At 36.3% G+C, this 17,860-nt stretch overlaps 2 long non-coding RNA genes and 1 pseudogene across 2 annotated transcripts; 2 read left to right on the plus strand and 1 right to left on the minus strand.

The window, feature by feature from the left end:
* Positions 1-2: 2 nt before the first annotated feature.
* LOC113273215 lies at positions 3-822 on the minus strand (annotated as a pseudogene).
* A 10,248-nt stretch (positions 823-11,070) lies between these two features.
* On the plus strand, positions 11,071-13,707 carry LOC113338917. The gene is made up of 4 exons (XR_003354882.1): positions 11,071-11,201; positions 12,157-12,562; positions 12,959-13,066; positions 13,313-13,707. It is a non-coding gene; the product is annotated as an uncharacterized LOC113338917 (long non-coding RNA).
* Positions 13,708-14,139: 432 nt separating this feature from the next.
* On the plus strand, positions 14,140-17,526 carry LOC113338922. The gene is made up of 5 exons (XR_003354883.1): positions 14,140-14,261; positions 14,338-14,410; positions 15,780-16,133; positions 16,523-16,729; positions 17,003-17,526. It is a non-coding gene; the product is annotated as an uncharacterized LOC113338922 (long non-coding RNA).
* The last annotated feature ends 334 nt before the right edge of the window (positions 17,527-17,860 follow it).

A 17,860-nucleotide genomic window follows, 5' to 3' on the forward strand; every position in this document is an offset into this window, starting at 1 on the left:
AACTATCTTCTCAACTTCAACATTGCTTTGTGGATTGCCCTCTTACTCATTCCTTGATTCACTGCCCAAAACAACAATTTTAAATCAGACTGTTGTCATCACTTTTTACTATGGGAGATAGATATAACATATAGCTTGGCGATCAGTCTGAGCTTCTAGGCAGTGCTGTTCGAACTGGACATCAAAGAGAGCTTGTTGCAACTTTGCGAGTTGTGTCATCAATGGGTTAAGGTGCTCTGCAAAACCATGTGCAAGAAACAGGGAGGTCACCTTTTCCATTTTTATCAAGAAAGACGAGAGTATTCAAAACCTTAGATATTCTCCAATCATCCCGTCCTTAGCACGCTGGCCATGATATGCAAAATGGCGAATATGAATATCAAAGTCGACGGTTTCTTAATGAGGACCCTTGTTCTTGAAACAAAATTGGTGCAGACCTTCCCTGTGAACCATAAACTCAAATTTCTCGCTCGTCTTGTCATCAGAATAGTGAACCAATTCTCCTCTTGGATCCTTTGCCTGCATTGTCGTTACTCCTATAGAACATCATCTTAATACAACAATCAAAAAAAAAAAAGACACAAAACTTACAATAAGATCGATACCGTCTTTCAAACCAGAATTCCATGGTACATCTTGGATTCTTTCACATTACCACTTTCACCTTCCATATGATCAGCTGCAACCATTAAACCAACCAAACCATCTAAATCTATTACAATTGCTCAATAACATCTCAACCCATTCATTCTTGGCTTCACTTTCTCCTCCGTAACAACTGCAGTTCCATGTATTTCCAGCAATCAAACCCCTGTTAATCATAGATCTACAACTTCACTTTCTTGAAACAAGGTTTGATATAATCATAGATCTACCACTAAAACTTGTTTTCAATGAAGAAATTTCGGATTTTTATGAAATCAGATTGAAATCAGATCGGATCTGGAGATGGAAGAGAAAAAGAGAAGAAGAAAGATGAAGAGTACGATAAAATTTAATTTCAATAATTTTGGGTCCCAGAATATTTTTTCCCTAAAAAATGGGTGCGCCCCTTCAGATTTTTGGGCGTGGGTTTCACAGTGGAAAAAATCTGAAAAATGGGTCTCCCTGTAGTTTTCACTACTATTTATCAAAAGTCCGGGAGAGCGGGGCCTTGGGGGTCTTGGGAGGTCTGGTGACTTATGCAAAAAAAAAACTTTTTGCAGATTTGACTTTTGGTTTTCAAAACGTTTTTAAGGAAATTATTCTCTAATTAATTCTCATTAATTTTGGTATTATATTCTGCCCGTTTTCTGACTGTTAAGGAAGATTAATTTTGGGTAATTAATCAGAATTTATTTTCATTAAACTTAATTGATTCTCTTAAGCTGTTATAAGGCTGGTTTTCTGAAAAGAGAAAGTTATCTATTTTTGTGATTCTGAGCAAGTGTTAGAAAGAGTATTGTGATTCGATTTCTCATAGTGCAGAGAAATCGAACAAGAGAGTATCAGCTGTTTTATCCCATAGGTTTTGGACAATTTTTTGACTTCTAACACAATCAAAGAGGAAGAGTCGTGAAATACCTTAAAGATAACGACCTAGTCCGCGACTCAGCTGTTTGAGATTCGGTTTCATTATTTGCTCACTGTTTCCAACAATTTTAAGGTATTTGATTTTGCTATGGAGGTTGAAAAGAAGCGCGTTGATGATACCAACAAGCCATTCAAATTTGAAGGGCTGCATTTCAGAAGATGGAAGCTGAAGATGTTCTTTTATCTCAAACTCATGAAGCTGCATATGATTGTGTCGAGTGTTCATCCTGGAACCCTGGAACCTGCTGCTGATAAGACTGTTGTTGCTGATAAGACTGCTGCTGTCGCTGTTGATGCTGATGATGGTGTTGCTGCTACTGATCCACCTCCTACCGGTGGTGCCAAAGACGTTGTTTCTCAAACTCCTAAGGAGAAACATAAGGCCATTGAAAAATGGGTTGATGATGACTTTGATTGCAAAAACTACATTCTTAACGCATTATCTGATGATTTATATGAGTATTATTCAACTTTTGAAACTGCTAAAGGTGTATGGGATGCATTACAGAAAAAATATGACACCGAGGAAGCTGGCTCAAAGAAGTATGCTGTGAGCCGGTACTTGAGATACCAAATTGTGGATGATAGGTCAGTTGTTGCACAGGCTCATGAACTTCAAAAAATTTACCACGAAATTATGACCGAAGGTATGAAAACTGATGAACAATTTCAAGTTTCTGTAATGATTGACAAGTTACCACCTAGCTGGAAAGATTTTCGTAATACTTTGCGTCACAAGACTAAAGAATTTTCTATTGAAAGTTTGATTGTTAAGCTTAGGGTTGAGGAAGAAGCTCGGAAACAAGATAAGAAGGAAGAGATTCTCATTGTTTCTAACAATAAGACTCATCCGAGTTTGAAACCTAAGAAGAATGACCTGAAACCTAACCAGAACCAAAAGAAAGGAGGAAGACCTAATCAAAACAAGAACCAACACCCATCAAGAAATGGACAGAATTCCAATTCTGAGTTTCTTTGTTATACCTGTAATAAATCAAACCACATGGCTAGGAATTGCAGGTTTAACAAGGAAAAGAATAACGCACAAGCTAATGTTGTGGGTGACGTTATAATTTCCATGGTCTCTGATCTAAAGTTCTACATGGTTGGTGGATCTGATGGGTGGTGGATAGACAGTGGTGCTTCGCGTCATTGTTGTTTTGATAGGTCCATGTTTAAGACTTATGCTGAAACCAAGGATAAGAAAGTGTTGTTGGGAGACTCTCACATCACTATGGTGAAAGGTTCTGGTACAGTAGAGTTGAAGTTTACTTCTGGGAAGACACTCATGCTGAAAGATGTCCTTCACACTCCAGAAATGAGAAAGAACCTTGTTTCCGGCTATCTTCTCAACAAGGATGGGTTGTACCAAACTATTGGGTCTGATATTTACACTATAACTATGAATAAGAGTTTTGTAGGAAAGGGTTATGCTACTGATGGAATGTTTAAGCTTAATGTTGATGCTATGAATAAAATTGAATCTTCTGCTTATATGGTTTGCAATGTTAATGTTTGGCATGGTAGGCTTTGTCATGTGGGTAAAAAGTTAGTAAATAACATGAGAAAGTTAGGTGTCCTCCCTGAATTTTCTGAAAATGATTTTCAAAAATGTGAATACTGCAGTCAAGCAAAAATAACCAAGACTTCACATAAATATGTTGTAAGAGAATCCAAACCACTAGACTTAATACATTCTGATTTGTGTGAATATGAAGGTATCCTAACTAGAAATGGAAAAAGGTATATCATGGCGTTCATTGATGACTGTTCTAATTATACTTATGTTTATTTGTTGAGCCATAAGAATGAAGCTATTGAAAAGTTTAAGATCTTTATCGCTGAAATTGAAAATCAATTTGGTAGAAAAATTAAGAGGTTTCGTAGTGATAGAGGCACTGAATATGATTCTTCTCCCTTTACTGAAATTTATCAAACTAATGGCATAATACATGAAAGAACTTCTCCAAATAATCCTCAAATGAATGGAAAAGCTGAAAGAAAGAATCATACACTGACTGAACTTACCGTTGCTTGGGTGAATGTTTGTTGAATGTTTGCCATGTATTAAATCGCATTCCCAATAATAAAACCAAAATTTCTCCTTATGAAATCTGGAGAGGTAGAAAACCTAATGTCTCTTATTTTAGAGTTTGGGGTTGTTTAGCTTTTGTTAGAAACCTGATCCTAAAAGACATAAGTTAGAAAGTAGAGCTTATGAATGTGTTTTTATTGGTTATGCTCAAAACAGTAAAGCTTATAGGTTCTTTGATATTAATAATAAGGTTATTATTGAATCTATTGATGTTGATTTCTTTGAAGATATATTTCCTTTTATATCTAGAAATAATGGGGGTTCAATACCAAGTACTTTACCTAGTTCTGATTCTGAACCTAGATTAGAAGAACCTAGAAGTGAAGAAACTAGGGTCACTGAATTTGAACCTAGATGCAGTAAAAGAGCTAGGACTGAGACAAAAGATAAAAATCCCGATTTTGAATTTTACGCTATAGAGGAAGAACCTTCTAATTTACAAGAGGCGTTTAGTTCTGCAGAGTCTAGTTTCTGGAAAGAAGCTGTAGATAATGAATGGGATTCTCACATGTCTAATGGAACTTGGCGTATAGTAGATTTACCTCCTGGTTGTAAGCCTATAGGTTGTAAATGGGTTTTGAAAAGGAAACTCAAACCTGATGGAACAGTAGATAAGCACAAAGCTAGACTGGTTGCTAAAGGATTTACGCAACGAGAAAACGTAGAATTTTTTGATACTTATTCTCTTGTTACTAGATTAACATCTATACGTGTTTTGATTGTTGTTGCTGCTGCTCATAATCTTGTTATTCACCAAATGGATGTTAAAACTGCTTTTTTGAATGGTGAATTAGAAGAGGAAATATACATGGAACAACCTGGAGGTTTTGTAATTCCTGGACAAGAACAGAAAGTATGTAAGCTAGAGAAATCTCTTTATGGTTTAAAACAAGCTCCTAAACAATGACATGAGAAATTTAATAATTTAATGATTTCAAATAATTTCAGAATAAATGAGGGTGACAAATGCATCTATTATAAATCTGAGAATGATGTGTGTGTGATTGTTTGCTTGTATGTGGATGATTTGCTGATATTTGGTTCCAATTTATCTGTTGTCACTGAAACTAAAAGCATGCTTAGTTCGAATTTTGACATGAAAGATTTGGGTGAAGCTAGTGTAATCTTGGGAATCAAAATACCTAGAACTGATAGTAGTATTTTTTAGATCAATCTCACTACATTGAAAAAATTCTGAGGAAGTATGAATTTTTGATTGTAAACTTGTTTGTACTCCGTTTGATCCTACTGTGAAATTGTTTAAGAATACCGGAGAAAGTGTTAGACAATCTGAATATGCTAGTATAATTGGAAGTCTACGTTATGCAACTGATTGTACTAGACCAGACATTGCATATGCATTGGGAGTTCTGTGCAGGTTTACCAGTAATCCTAGTTTGGAACACTGGGATGCTATTGAGAGGGTTATGCGGTATCTGAAAAGAACCACAAACCTGGGACTACACTATAAGAGGTATCCCGCAGTCCTTGAAGGATTTAGCGATGCTAATTGGAACACTCTCTCAGATGATTCCAAGGCCACCAGTGGATATGTTTTTACAATTGCTGGGGGCGCTGTATCTTGGAGAACAAAGAAACAGAAAATTATAGCCCAATCTACGATGAAGGCAGAATTGATGGCACTAGCAGCAGCTAGTGAAGAGGCAGGATGGCTGAAGAGTCTGTTGTCAGACATTCCAGTATGGGAAAAACCGATACCAGCCACTACGATAGTACCGCGGCCATCGGAGTAGTATAGAATTGTTATAATAACAATAAGAATCGACAGATACGTCGAAAGCAAGACACAGTTAGAGAATTTCTCACAACTGGTGTTGTTAGAGTAGATCATGTAAGGTCTGAAGGAAATATAGCTGATACTTTGACGAAAGGATTAACAAGAGAAAAGGTATGGAATACCTCTAAAAGTATGGGACTTTTTCCCGTGAGAAGTTGAGTCATTTGTAATGGATACCCAACCTAGAAATAGGTTCAAAGGGACTAGACGAAGTTACAAATGATATGATAGAGTCATGCACTCCCATAGCATGATATCCTGAAGTGGGAAACAGGTTGAGTGTTTAAACTCTTAATGATGTCTATAGCTCTTAAGTTAGAGTGGGATACACAGAAGTATCCTTGATAGACTCACCTATACGAATGTGAAGGTCTGGCCGCCTTCTATGAGAACTTGGACATTTCTCTAGATCGTTCGTTAAGAAAGGGATAAGCACATGTCCTTAATGTGCAAACTTAAGGACATTACTCTAGATATAGTTTTGGTGTGTTAAATAATCTAATATTAGTTAGAGTTCAAGACCCGAGTCACTCTAGTCACCTAGTACTTAGAAAGTTTAACACTATGTAGAGGTTCAAGTCGAAAGGCACCTTTGCTTATGCACAACTATATAGCACTTGCTCAATGTTTTTAAAATATAAGTGGGGGATTGTTGGGAGATATATATATTTTAAAACATAGTTTTATAATATTATATCAAACTTAGAGAAATAGTGTGGTGGTATTATTTTGGGTTCCCACACTATAGACTTGGGTTCAAGTCTCACCCCTTGCATTTGACTAGGTATATTATTTATATCTATACTATTTATCAAAAATACGGGAGAGCGGGGCCTTGGGGGTCTTGGGAGGTCTGGTGACTTATGCAAAAAAAACTTTTTGCAGATTTGACTATTGGTTTTCAAAACGCTTTTAAGGAAATTATTCTCTAATTAATTCTCATTAATTTTGATATTATATTTTGCCCGTTTTCTGACTGTTACGGAAGATTAATTTTGGGTAATTAATCAGAATTTATTTTAATTAAACTTAATTGATTCTCTTAAGCTGTAATAAGGCTGGTTTTCTGAAAAGAGAAAGTTATCTGTTTTTGTGATTCTGAGCAAGTGTTAGAAAGAGTATTGTGATTCGATTTCTCATAGTGCAGAGATATCGAACAAGAGAGTATCAGCTGTTTTATCCCATAGGTTTTCGACAATTTTTTGACTGCTAGCACAATCAAAGAGGCAGAGTCGCGAAATACCTTATAAATAGCGACCTAGTCCGCGACTCAGCTGTTTGAGATTCAGTTTCATTATTTGCTCATTGTTTCCAACATAATCAATATATAAAGTTTTGTGTTTTCCTGATTGAATGATCTGAATTTGTGATTGGTGCAATAATACGATAATTTGAGAATCGTAGACTCCTAGTGGTGTATATCTAAATTTTGGTTTGAATTTGTTCCCACAAAGATTGAAGATGGTGATGGTGATGGGGAGGAAATTGTTTGGTAAATTACTGGTTATGATCATGGTTCTGATGTAATTACAACAACTACTTAAATTTTTAACATAAACGGTGACGGTGGCTCTGAAAGTGATATGGGGGATGTGATGGTGGTTATGGGTTTGATTTGTGAGGTTGGGTAAGTACTCATCATCTCAACCGAGATCGAAAATAACAGCTTGAATTTGGGTTTGAAATCGAAAACAAAATCTAAGAATGTGTATGTACGGTGCTGATGCGGCGGTTGTTTTTGGTAAGGTAGTGGTGGTGGTGAATGACCGATTTTGGTTTGGGTGGAAAATTTTGATTTTTGTATTTGTGATGCTGACGGTTACGGGTGTTTCTGGTGGTGAAGGAATGATCAAGGAAGTGAGTAATGGTTAATGTTTAAAAGTTCCATCCAAATTCTCGGTAAAAACACGGATGTAGTAGTTGAGTTTGGAAAAACACAAAAGGCACAAGATATTTTCGGCGGAGTTGTAGTGCTGACGACAGTGGTGTTGGCGCTGCTGCTTGGCAAAGGTGATGATGATGTTTGCGGTGTTGTTGGTGATGATATCGATGGTGGTAGGGGTAACCTATATTTGATTTGACAGGGGAGGAGGTGGTGCTGGTAGAGCGGCAAATGACAATAACATAATAAAAGTGGAGGTGGTGGTGGAAAAGACGGGGGTAGTGGTGGTTGAGGCATAGGCATAGACAGTGGAGGTAGTGCAGGTGGCAGCGGCTGTGGTAATTTAAATTTTAATTTGTAATTTAGTTTTAAAAAGATCCGGAGGGATAACTTAAAATGAATGAGGGCATTTTGGTCCAGAAAAGATGCCAACCATAGACACCAAACAAATCATTTTGTGTTATATTATAGATTTTGATAAGGGGAAATTAGGGGGAGACCCAAAAAAATAATATTCTCATTCTCAGGACCACAATTAATTTTAGGTACCGTGACACCCATAATTATATGAAATTATTAAAAATGTATGCATGACGGATTATGCATCCACATGACGGGTTATGCACCAGGGGTATAATTGGCAACGCAACTCGGATATAACATATCTAAAAATACGCGCCTTGGAATTTTACAAATTTTATATCGTTGGAAATCTTTTTAAGAGAGCTACGCAACGAGTACAAACAACAATATTAAATTTTTGTTTTTCACGAAAAAATCGAAGGTGATCATCATTTTAGGCAAAAAAAGATGCATAACACATTCTGCAGACGCATGAAGAATTATGCAACCATTTTCTCGACTGCATAACAAATTATGCATCTGCATAACAAAGTTATGCATCTGTAACAAGTTATGTAGCCATTGTTTTGGTTGATTTTAGTGCGTACATAAAAAATTGATGCATAATGCATTATGCAAACATATTTTCGGATGCATAACAGGTTATGCATCTATTTTCTCGATGCATAAAAGATTGTGCAACAATTTTCTCGATGCATAATGCATTATGCAGTCATATTTTCGGATGCATAACAAGTTATGCATCCATTTTCGCGGCTGCATAACATGTTATGTAGATATTATTGTAGGTGCATGACAAGTTATGCAGCCTTATTTCTTGTTGGTTTCAATACTAAGAAAAAAGTAGCTGCATAACGTGTTATGCAACCCTTTTCTGGACTACATAACAAGTTATGCAAAAAAAAAAGCTGCAGAACGTGTCATGCAACCAATTTCGAGAATGCATAACAAGTTATGCAACAAATTTTGTAGATGCATAACCTATTATGCATCACTATTTACACCTCCATTTTCTTCTAAATGCACGTCACACACACACCAAACCCATCTACACTTCCATCTCCTTTTCCAAATTTTATTTCTTCTACTAGTTTCGACACATAGAAAAACACTCTTCGAAGGCCTGCAAGTGATGTTAAAATATGAGAGAATCATTGGACCGTATCAAGTCTGCAAGCTTCAAAGTTAGGTGAAATCAAAGCACAACGGAATTGAACATGTAGAAGTTTATGAAAGATAGCTGAGGCAACTCGATATTGCGAAATAAGTAAGGTTATAGATTAGAACCTTCAGATGTGGAAGAAATATGCTACTTAGTTGATACTTGAAAATTCCGGCTCTCATATTTCTCATTGCCTGCCAAGTGGATCAGTTTATCAAACAAAAAATATCATTCGTAACAAATTAAACCGATCACGTAAGATTAAAAAGCTAAGTTATAATAAGACATAATAAGTCGATACTGTAGATACAAGGGAAGCTTTACATACAATTTTGAAGCATTTTAGTTTACATGGTTCTTAGAATCTTAAAATATGTATTACTAAGCAGTATAAACTTATACATACTGGAAGCAAACTTATGCATACTCCTGTTATTTTAGTCTCCCATTTTGTAATAATTGGAATCTATATTTTAACAAACCAAAGCCAACGAAAGTTAACAAATTAGGAGATTCATTTTATCAAATTACAGAACATTTTGCCGGGACATTACCTCTACATGAGCTTCCATCTTTGGCATACAAAATAAGAGAAAGCTCCGCGTCTGATTTAATTGCACAACATTCAGTTAAAATTGGATGTAGCACACTTAAATCAGTCTCAAATCTTTCTATTCCCTGTCAAAGATGTATACAAACTGTTATGTTTTAATAATTAATAATGATAGTCAACCTTTCCAATCTAGTAAGGCGATGCAAAACATTAGGAAAATGGAGATCAATAGCACGCTACGTCGCTGCATGCGTACCAGAGACGCGGGAAAGTAGTTGGATAAACAGGAAATAAAACTACAACTTACTATGAGTGGAACGATGAAGAAAGCTCCATATTCAGTACTTCCACCAGCAAACAAAACTACTCATGGAAACTACACCTCTACCATTTTCACTACCCCAATAAAGACCAGTACTAGTAACAATACTACTAATCTATTTGAAAAAGTGATTTGAATTCGAACGACGTCTATTCCAGCTTATCATCACTTGTCTTCTCTAACTGAGAAGAGATCCAATGCGGATGACACTCTCCTCATCAGTATTATTGACTCTGAAATCGATTGTTCTGAGGAGAAATTTCACGAGGTATGTTTCTGAACCATTTTCTTAATCCCGAACCCAGACTCACATTTACATCCACAAGAACCATTACCAACTCAGTATCTGCTCCTCATCAAACCCTAATTTCCCTGTTTCAATACCAGATGTTAATGGGGACATCATCAGTGCTTTCAATTTCTGGTTCAAATTCAATACGAACCCATCTTCACATCAAACCATCTTCGATCTAACAACTAACAACCTGAATTTCCATCAATCTTCACCAAATCCTGTTCCATCCCATTGTCAGTATTGAACAAACGGAGTCATGATTATAATCGAAATCTATAAACTTATTGGTAAATTAAAATATATACATGGATCGATCTAGAGAGAAAAAGAAAAAGAAAACTCAGACTAAGAAAATCACATATAAACGGAAATTTCAATAATTATGGGTTTGGGAGAAATTTTCACCGACAAAATGGGTGCGCCCGTAAACTTTTCTGGATGTGGGTTTCATAGTGGAAAAATTTGAAGAATAAGTTTCTCTGTAGTTTTCACTTTTGATAAAATCGACGACTCCTTATAAACAGGATTATTTGTGTCCGGCCCGGTACCACCTTAAAACGGGCTTATTTGGTCCAAATTGCGTCTACTCTGTATAGGCCTTTTGGTATGGACAGCCACGCATTTACCCTTAGATCCGTTCATTAAATTTTTCATCAAACAATTTCAACTGTTGGATCACCATTCTATTATAAAATCTCCTCTAAGTGTTTTTTTCTTCACTTCACTCTCTCTTCATTTTTTTTCCTGCTGCCGCCACAACCACAAAATGGATTTTTCAAGAATTAGTTTATGGACGAAGAAGAAGATCAAACCCAAACCCAACCCAACCCTTGTCTGGTTTTTGTTGATTGAATCATCACAGCATAATGATATCTCCTCTCAAAATTGAAGTATGCAACCTATCTGACAGAAACATCACCCGAAGATAAAACCAATACTTACTAAGGGGAGTTGGTTTGGTGGTTTTGCATAGCTTTACTTGGTCAATTGGCTAAGTTTGCTGAATTTGGTATGTGTTCAATTTTATATTTTGATTTTGATTCATCCTTAATAGGAAATCTGGATTTTTATATTGATTTTGAACATTTGCTGATTAGTTTTGTATATTTGTGTGGTCCAACTGAGGCACAAATTCATGGAACGCTTCCAAACACCATTAGTAAGTTCCTGATTCTTGCTCGATGTAGTACTGATTCGTGGTTATCTTATATAAAAATATAGAATACTAAGATCATGTGAAAGATAAAGCCAATTCTTACTTATGCAATTAATTTCTTGTTTGTAATAAAGTTTTCTTGTTTGTCGATTTATTTTCTAATGAACTTCTCATTAATGAATCCCCCTTTACTAAATCATGATTTTGTTTAGGATCATTTCCTGACATACGTTGTATAGATGAAATTTTAGATATTCGAGATTTGAGAATCACTGTCTAGGTTGATTTCTCCACTCTTTTGCAATGTATGTATATGCTGAAGATTTGATGACCGGAATATTGCTTATAGAAATAACGTCAGGAAATTAGGCGGGTTGAATTAGTGTTTCAGTGTCCTTGATTATGGTGTGGGTTCCAGTTTTAGGTTATTAATTCTATTCAGTTCAGCTAATTGAATACATCTTTATGTTTGTGTCAATATGTATGAAGTTATTATTGTTCTGCACTTGTTTGCTTCATCAATTGTTCTGCACTAGCTCCTAGTGCTTTATTCATGTGTTCTTCACAGTTCTAGTTGGTTACTGTTGTTGTGAATGAGGCCTTTCATTTTGTTTGCTTTGGGATTGAGTTGTAGCCTCCATGAACTATCAGCTTGAGCATATTTGTATCTCTGTATATCTATGAGCAGTACTTAAAACATGGTAGTGACAAAGTTGGTGACGTTTCCTTCATTACTTAAAAATTGTTCACAATGTCTTTTGCACTATAGTATTGGTAGTTTTTACTAGATAATGTGGTAACTTCTAATTCGTATCAAAGTGAACTTGCATATCTCAGCAATCACACAATTTGAGGATAGATAATGTGAAGCATAGGAAGCTAGAGTTAAGATCATCGTGATATCTCTACAGTATTAAAATTTTATTTATACTAATTGATTGTTTATCACTGTCTGTAGAGTTTCTAGCTAATCTTTCCAAGTCTATGTTCATACACATAGAGGCCGACAATCGATGTAGTGCGTCAGAGCCTGCTACCTGAGCATCTTCAAATTCATTATGAGCAACAACCTATAGAGGATTATGCCATACTAGCTACCTGAGCATATTCAACACCATGGTGAGCAACAACCTGTAGAGGATCTTTTCGAGTTATTATTTTTGGAATCTGGACTACTAGGTGGGGTGAAGAATAGTCAACAGCGGCTGCAACAGGGCATCCTCAACAACATGAACCTATGGAAGATATGCCGTACCAGTTACGGTAGCATCTTCAACACCATGGCAGCCAACAATCTATATTAATTTATTTCACTGTTGGATCTGTGACATAATTGTAGGCGTGTGACTGAGACTCTGGATCAGGTAGATTTCTTATTTTCTTAATTTTTTTTTTGTTAAGGATCATCATAATTATTTTAGTAAGTCCACATGAGATGCAACTAGACCAATGAAATACACAATTAAGATCCAAATTGCATACTCAGTTACAGCAGAACTCAGGGAAGCCAAACAACAAGCACATTCCACCACTTTGTCTTTAGAAAACACTGAAACAGACACCAGACCTGTATGCAGCCAACATATTTTACCACATTGTCTCCCTTCATCCCTCCCCGCCATTTCCTATTCGATTTGAGGAAAAACCAAGTGTAAATTACATCTGGTGAAATGTTAAGTAACATTCTAAGTGGGTAAAACTACAACTGTTTTTACTTGTGAAATTAACACTTGCTTCAAGAAGATTGGTATTCTTTTCAGACTTTGAGAATGATGAAATAGCCGAAGACTTTGGCACTGGCAAAGGCAGAACTGGTTATTCCATGTGACGAGACTGAGCTGCAAAAACAAACCCAATTAATTACCAATGTAAGCTTTCAATTTACAATTTGTGTTTTCATTTCTATGTATTGTGCACCATAATCAATCAGGATAGTTCATTAGTTAGCTGCGATTTATATTGTTTTTCGCACACGTCATAAAATTGTTCGTTAGTTAGGCACTTCCAGGTCACTTTACAACTCACATAATTGATACGCTGATATGTGTTTGTAATATCTATAGCAATGGTTTGCCTAGAACCTAGTTAATCACCAACATATTATCTTGTTACAGATTATGCTGCAAGTTATTGGATTTGGAAAACCAGCAACGGTACCAACATGCTTCCTTCAAAAGATCAAGTCCCAGATGTTGAGAGTCCTACTGACAGATATTGTGGGTGTTGAGGTGTTCATGTTGTGCATCACAGAAAGAGTCAGGTTGCTGAATCACAGAAATGTGTCAACTCCACGACACTTTTTCAGTAAGCAACATACCCTGCAGCAGCATGCATAAAAGGTTGCGTTAAAGTTTTCAGAGTTGTGGGAATTGTTGTTGCCCGTTTCTTTAGTACATGCTAATTAATAATTAAGCTTTTCATGTTATCGTTATATAATAATGTTGAAAAAACATTGGAGGTCATACAGCTTGTCCATGTTTGGTTATTGAAGCATATTCACCAGCTCAGAGAAGAGTCTTCCATTAATTGAATCTGGTAGGGCCATATGTAACAGCAAAATCTCGTCTTGAAATACATTTATTTTCTTATTCTGGTTATGTTTTTGGATCTCTCCATCGATTCGAACTTCATACCCTCGTTTGCATGATTGGTGTTCTTCCCTCCTCCAAATCCCAATTATCTCTTATTGTGCATTCAGGTCATACTGACTTGTCAAGTATATATTCACTGTTTGATGTCTCAACTTCACACATTCAAGGTCGTCTGGGAAGGTCAAAGGGTCCTCTTTATTTTCAAGAGAGAGGTCTGTTGGACTTGGATACATAATGGGCTTCTTCAGTTATCCATTTCGCTAAAAACCCTAGAAACATTCCCAGCCGTTGGATCATATTTTCCTCCAAGTGTTTTTCTCTCCCCTCTCTGTCTAATTTTCTGCTGCTGCCGTCGCCAATGGATTCATCAGGAATTTGTTTATGCATGAAGAAGAAGATCAAACCAAAACCCTTCTCGGCCAGCAGCATCTAATGGATTCATTAATTGTCATAATGACTTGTCCTCTAAAAAGTGAGTGAATTTTTTTTTTCATTGAATAGATTGATATTTTTAGTTGTTTAATAACTGATTTGATTATGTTTTACAGGAATGGAATCATGGTGGATACTAATTGCCTGATACAACTTTTAGTCACTGTAATTTTGGCAAGTGACAGCTAGGTATTATTGATTTTTCTTTGCATTCCCATTATTCTGTACTTAATTTAATTGGTTTTTACAGGTTTTTTTTTTTAGCATAAAATTTAGATATTCATGTGGATTACTTAGAGTGGAACCATATTGGGTCATTCAAAGCTCTAGGGTTGGTTGGTTGGTTGAGTACTTGATTTGTGCTATGTTTTAATGGTTAGTCTCCCTCCTCTGAACTGTTTTGTAAGTCTGCTTGCAATTTTTACATTTACTTTTGTCAAGTATACATTTACAATTCATGGTTTTTGCCAGTAGTTTGAGATGTTTATTGCGTATTATTAGATTGATTGCTAGACTTCTGAATTTGAATTGTCAATTCCTCCACGAATTAGAATCACGGTTTTTCATTCTTATCCTCTTAATTGAGACCTTGAGAATCGGAAGCTCACGAGTCCCACCAAAACCCTAATGTCCTCTACTCTCAAGAGATCTGTTGGACCTGGATCCATAATAGGCTTCTTCAACTATCCATTCCCTAACCTAAATACAGTTTTAGTTTTAGCCATTGATCCTGTTTCTAGGTTTCCTTAAAAAATTTCTGTTTATCACTTCACTATTTTCTGCTGTAGCTGCTGCCGTTGCCAATGGGTGCTATTCAAAATATAGAATACTAAGATCTTGTGAAAGATAAAGTCAATTCTTAGTTATGCAATTGATCTCTTGTTTGTGATTGATAGAATATTTTTCAGTCTTATATGAAAACATCTGTGTGTTTGGTGGTATTCATAAGAACCAAAAATATTTCAGTCTGGTTTTCATAAGCGCAGTGTCCAGACTTTGCTATTACTTATGAATTCTGTCAGTGTGTATGAAGTTATTTTTGTTCTCCATTTGTTTGCTTTGTCGATTGCCTCTGGATTCGTAGCAGTGCCTGGAGTGTGTTTTTGACTTCTAGCACTGGTTCCTTGTGCTTTATTTATGTGTTTTTCACAGTTCTAGTTGGTTACTGTTGATGTGGATGAGGCCTTTCATTTTGTTTGCTTTGGAATTGCATTGTAGACTCCATGAATTATCATCTTGAGCGCATTTATATCTTTATATCTATGAGAAGTAGTTAAAACTTAAAACTTGGTAGTGACGCAAAGTTGGTGACGTTTACTTCATTACTTCAAAATTGTTCATAATGTCTTTATCACTACCGTATTTGTTTTTTTTTACTAGATATTGTCTTGCTTGTATTTCTTATCAATGCGAGCTTGTATATCTCTGCAATCACACAATTTCAGGATGGATAATGTGAAGCATTGGAAGCAAAACTTAAGATCAACATGATAGCTCTCCAATATCAAATTTTTATTTATACTAATTGATTGTTTATCACTTGTTGTCGAATTTCCAGCTGACAATCGATGTAGTGCGGCAGAGCCTTCTGCCTGCGCATCTTCTAACCCATGGTGAGCAACAACCTATAGAGGATTATTCCCTACTATCTACTTGAGCATATTCAACACCATGGCGAGCAACAACCTAAAGAGGATCTTTTCGAGTCATTATTTTTGGAATCTGGACTACTAGGTGTGGGGAGAAGAACAGTCAGCGGCTGCAACAGGGCATCTTCATCAGCATGAACCTATAGAGGATATGCCACATCAGTTATGTGAGCATCTTCAACACCATGGCAAGCAACAGTCTGTAGTAACTTATTTCACTGTTGGATCTGTGAAACAATAGTAGGCTTATGACTCCTGATCAGGTATATTTTTTATTTTCTTGGTTCCTTTTTTTTTTGTGGAGGATCATGATTTATTTTGATAAGACCGCATTAGATGCAACTAGACCAAGGAAATACATGATGACCTTGTGTTAGTTTCATATACACAGAATTAAGATCCAAATTGCATAGACTCACTTACAACCGAAATCAGGGAAGCCAGGCAACAAGCACATTCCACCACTGTCTTTAGAAAACACTGAAACAGACACCAGACTTACTTACAGCCAACATATTCCACCACATTGTCTCCCTTCATCCCTCACAGCCATTTCCAATTCCCGTTGTAGAAAAGTGTAAATCTAAGTGGGTGAAAGACACAACTGTTTACTTGTGAAATGAACACTTTCCTTTCAATGTATATGTTACAGGACAAAAGTTGAGGACCTATTCACCTTAGAAAGTAAAGGCTGCAAGAAGAAAAGGAAGTGGCCATCTGTTGCAGGATTGATATTCCTTTTAGACTTTGAGAATGGTGAAAAAGACGAAGTCTTTGGCCAAAGGCAGAACTGGTTTGTTAAGTTATTCTACGTGGACAAGACTGAGATGGAAAGGCTCAAATCCAACTAGTTACCAGTGTGAGCTTTCAATTTACAATTTCAGTTTTCATTTGTCTCTTTTACACATTCAATATTAACCGATTAGGATAGTTCATTAGTTAGCTCCAATGAAAATAGTTTTCTGCACTTCCAGTCACTTTACAACTCACATAATTGATACACTGATACTGTTTGTATTATGTATATCAACGGTTTCCTAGCCTCCTAGTTAGTCATCAACATATTATTTTGCAATTAATCTAGTCCTGATACAAGTTTTGCCCGAACCCAATTGTTTGGTGGTTTTTTCAGATTGTGCTGCAAGTTATGGGGAACCAGCAACAAAACCAACATTTTGCCCTCAAAACCAATATCTAAGTCCCAGGCGTTGAGATTCGTGATGGAAGATCTTGTGGGTGTTGAATATCCTGGAGTTTATGAGAAGGAGGTGAAGTCTCATTTGCTAAGAACTCCGTGACAGTTTTGCCGTAAACAACATACCCTACAGCAACATACTTGAACGTTCTGCTCTCTCATGAGTGTAGTCGGTGTTTGGGTCAGAGAAAAGTGAATTCACCAGCTCAAGCTAGGAGATACTTGAGGTCGAAACCCGAAGTGAGAGATCTGTCCTGATCATGCAATCTTACTTATCTCGATAGTAACTCATGTAAAACGTCCATTAATTGAATCCAGTAGGGGGAATATGTAACAGCAAAATCTTGTTTTGAATTACATTTGTTTTCACATTCTGTGCTATATTTTTGGATCTCTCCGTCGATTCGAGCTTCATACCCTCCTTTGTAAACGTATATACATGATTGGTGTTCTTCCCTCCTCCCTATTATCTCTTATGCATTCAGTTCATTTTCATTTAATGATCCGCTCTATGATTCATGGTTTATGCCAGTACATTGATCTATTGACATGGATGGTGTTGATCCTTTCCGCAAAGTCCTAACCTGTAACCGAGTCCTCAGCAAAATTGGCAAGAATGGGAAGCTCAAAGCGTCCTTCTATTCTCAAGAGATTAGTTGGACCTGGATCCATAATAGGCTTCTTCAACTATCCATTTACCGAAACCTAGACATTTTTAGCCGTTGATCATGTGTCTAGGTTTCCTTATAAAGTTTCTGGTTTTTTCATCTCACCCTTTTTCTTCTGCTGTTGCTG

The sequence above is a fragment of the Papaver somniferum genome, chromosome 1 (assembly GCF_003573695.1).
Source record: "Papaver somniferum cultivar HN1 chromosome 1, ASM357369v1, whole genome shotgun sequence".
Taxonomy (NCBI): domain Eukaryota; kingdom Viridiplantae; phylum Streptophyta; class Magnoliopsida; order Ranunculales; family Papaveraceae; genus Papaver; species Papaver somniferum.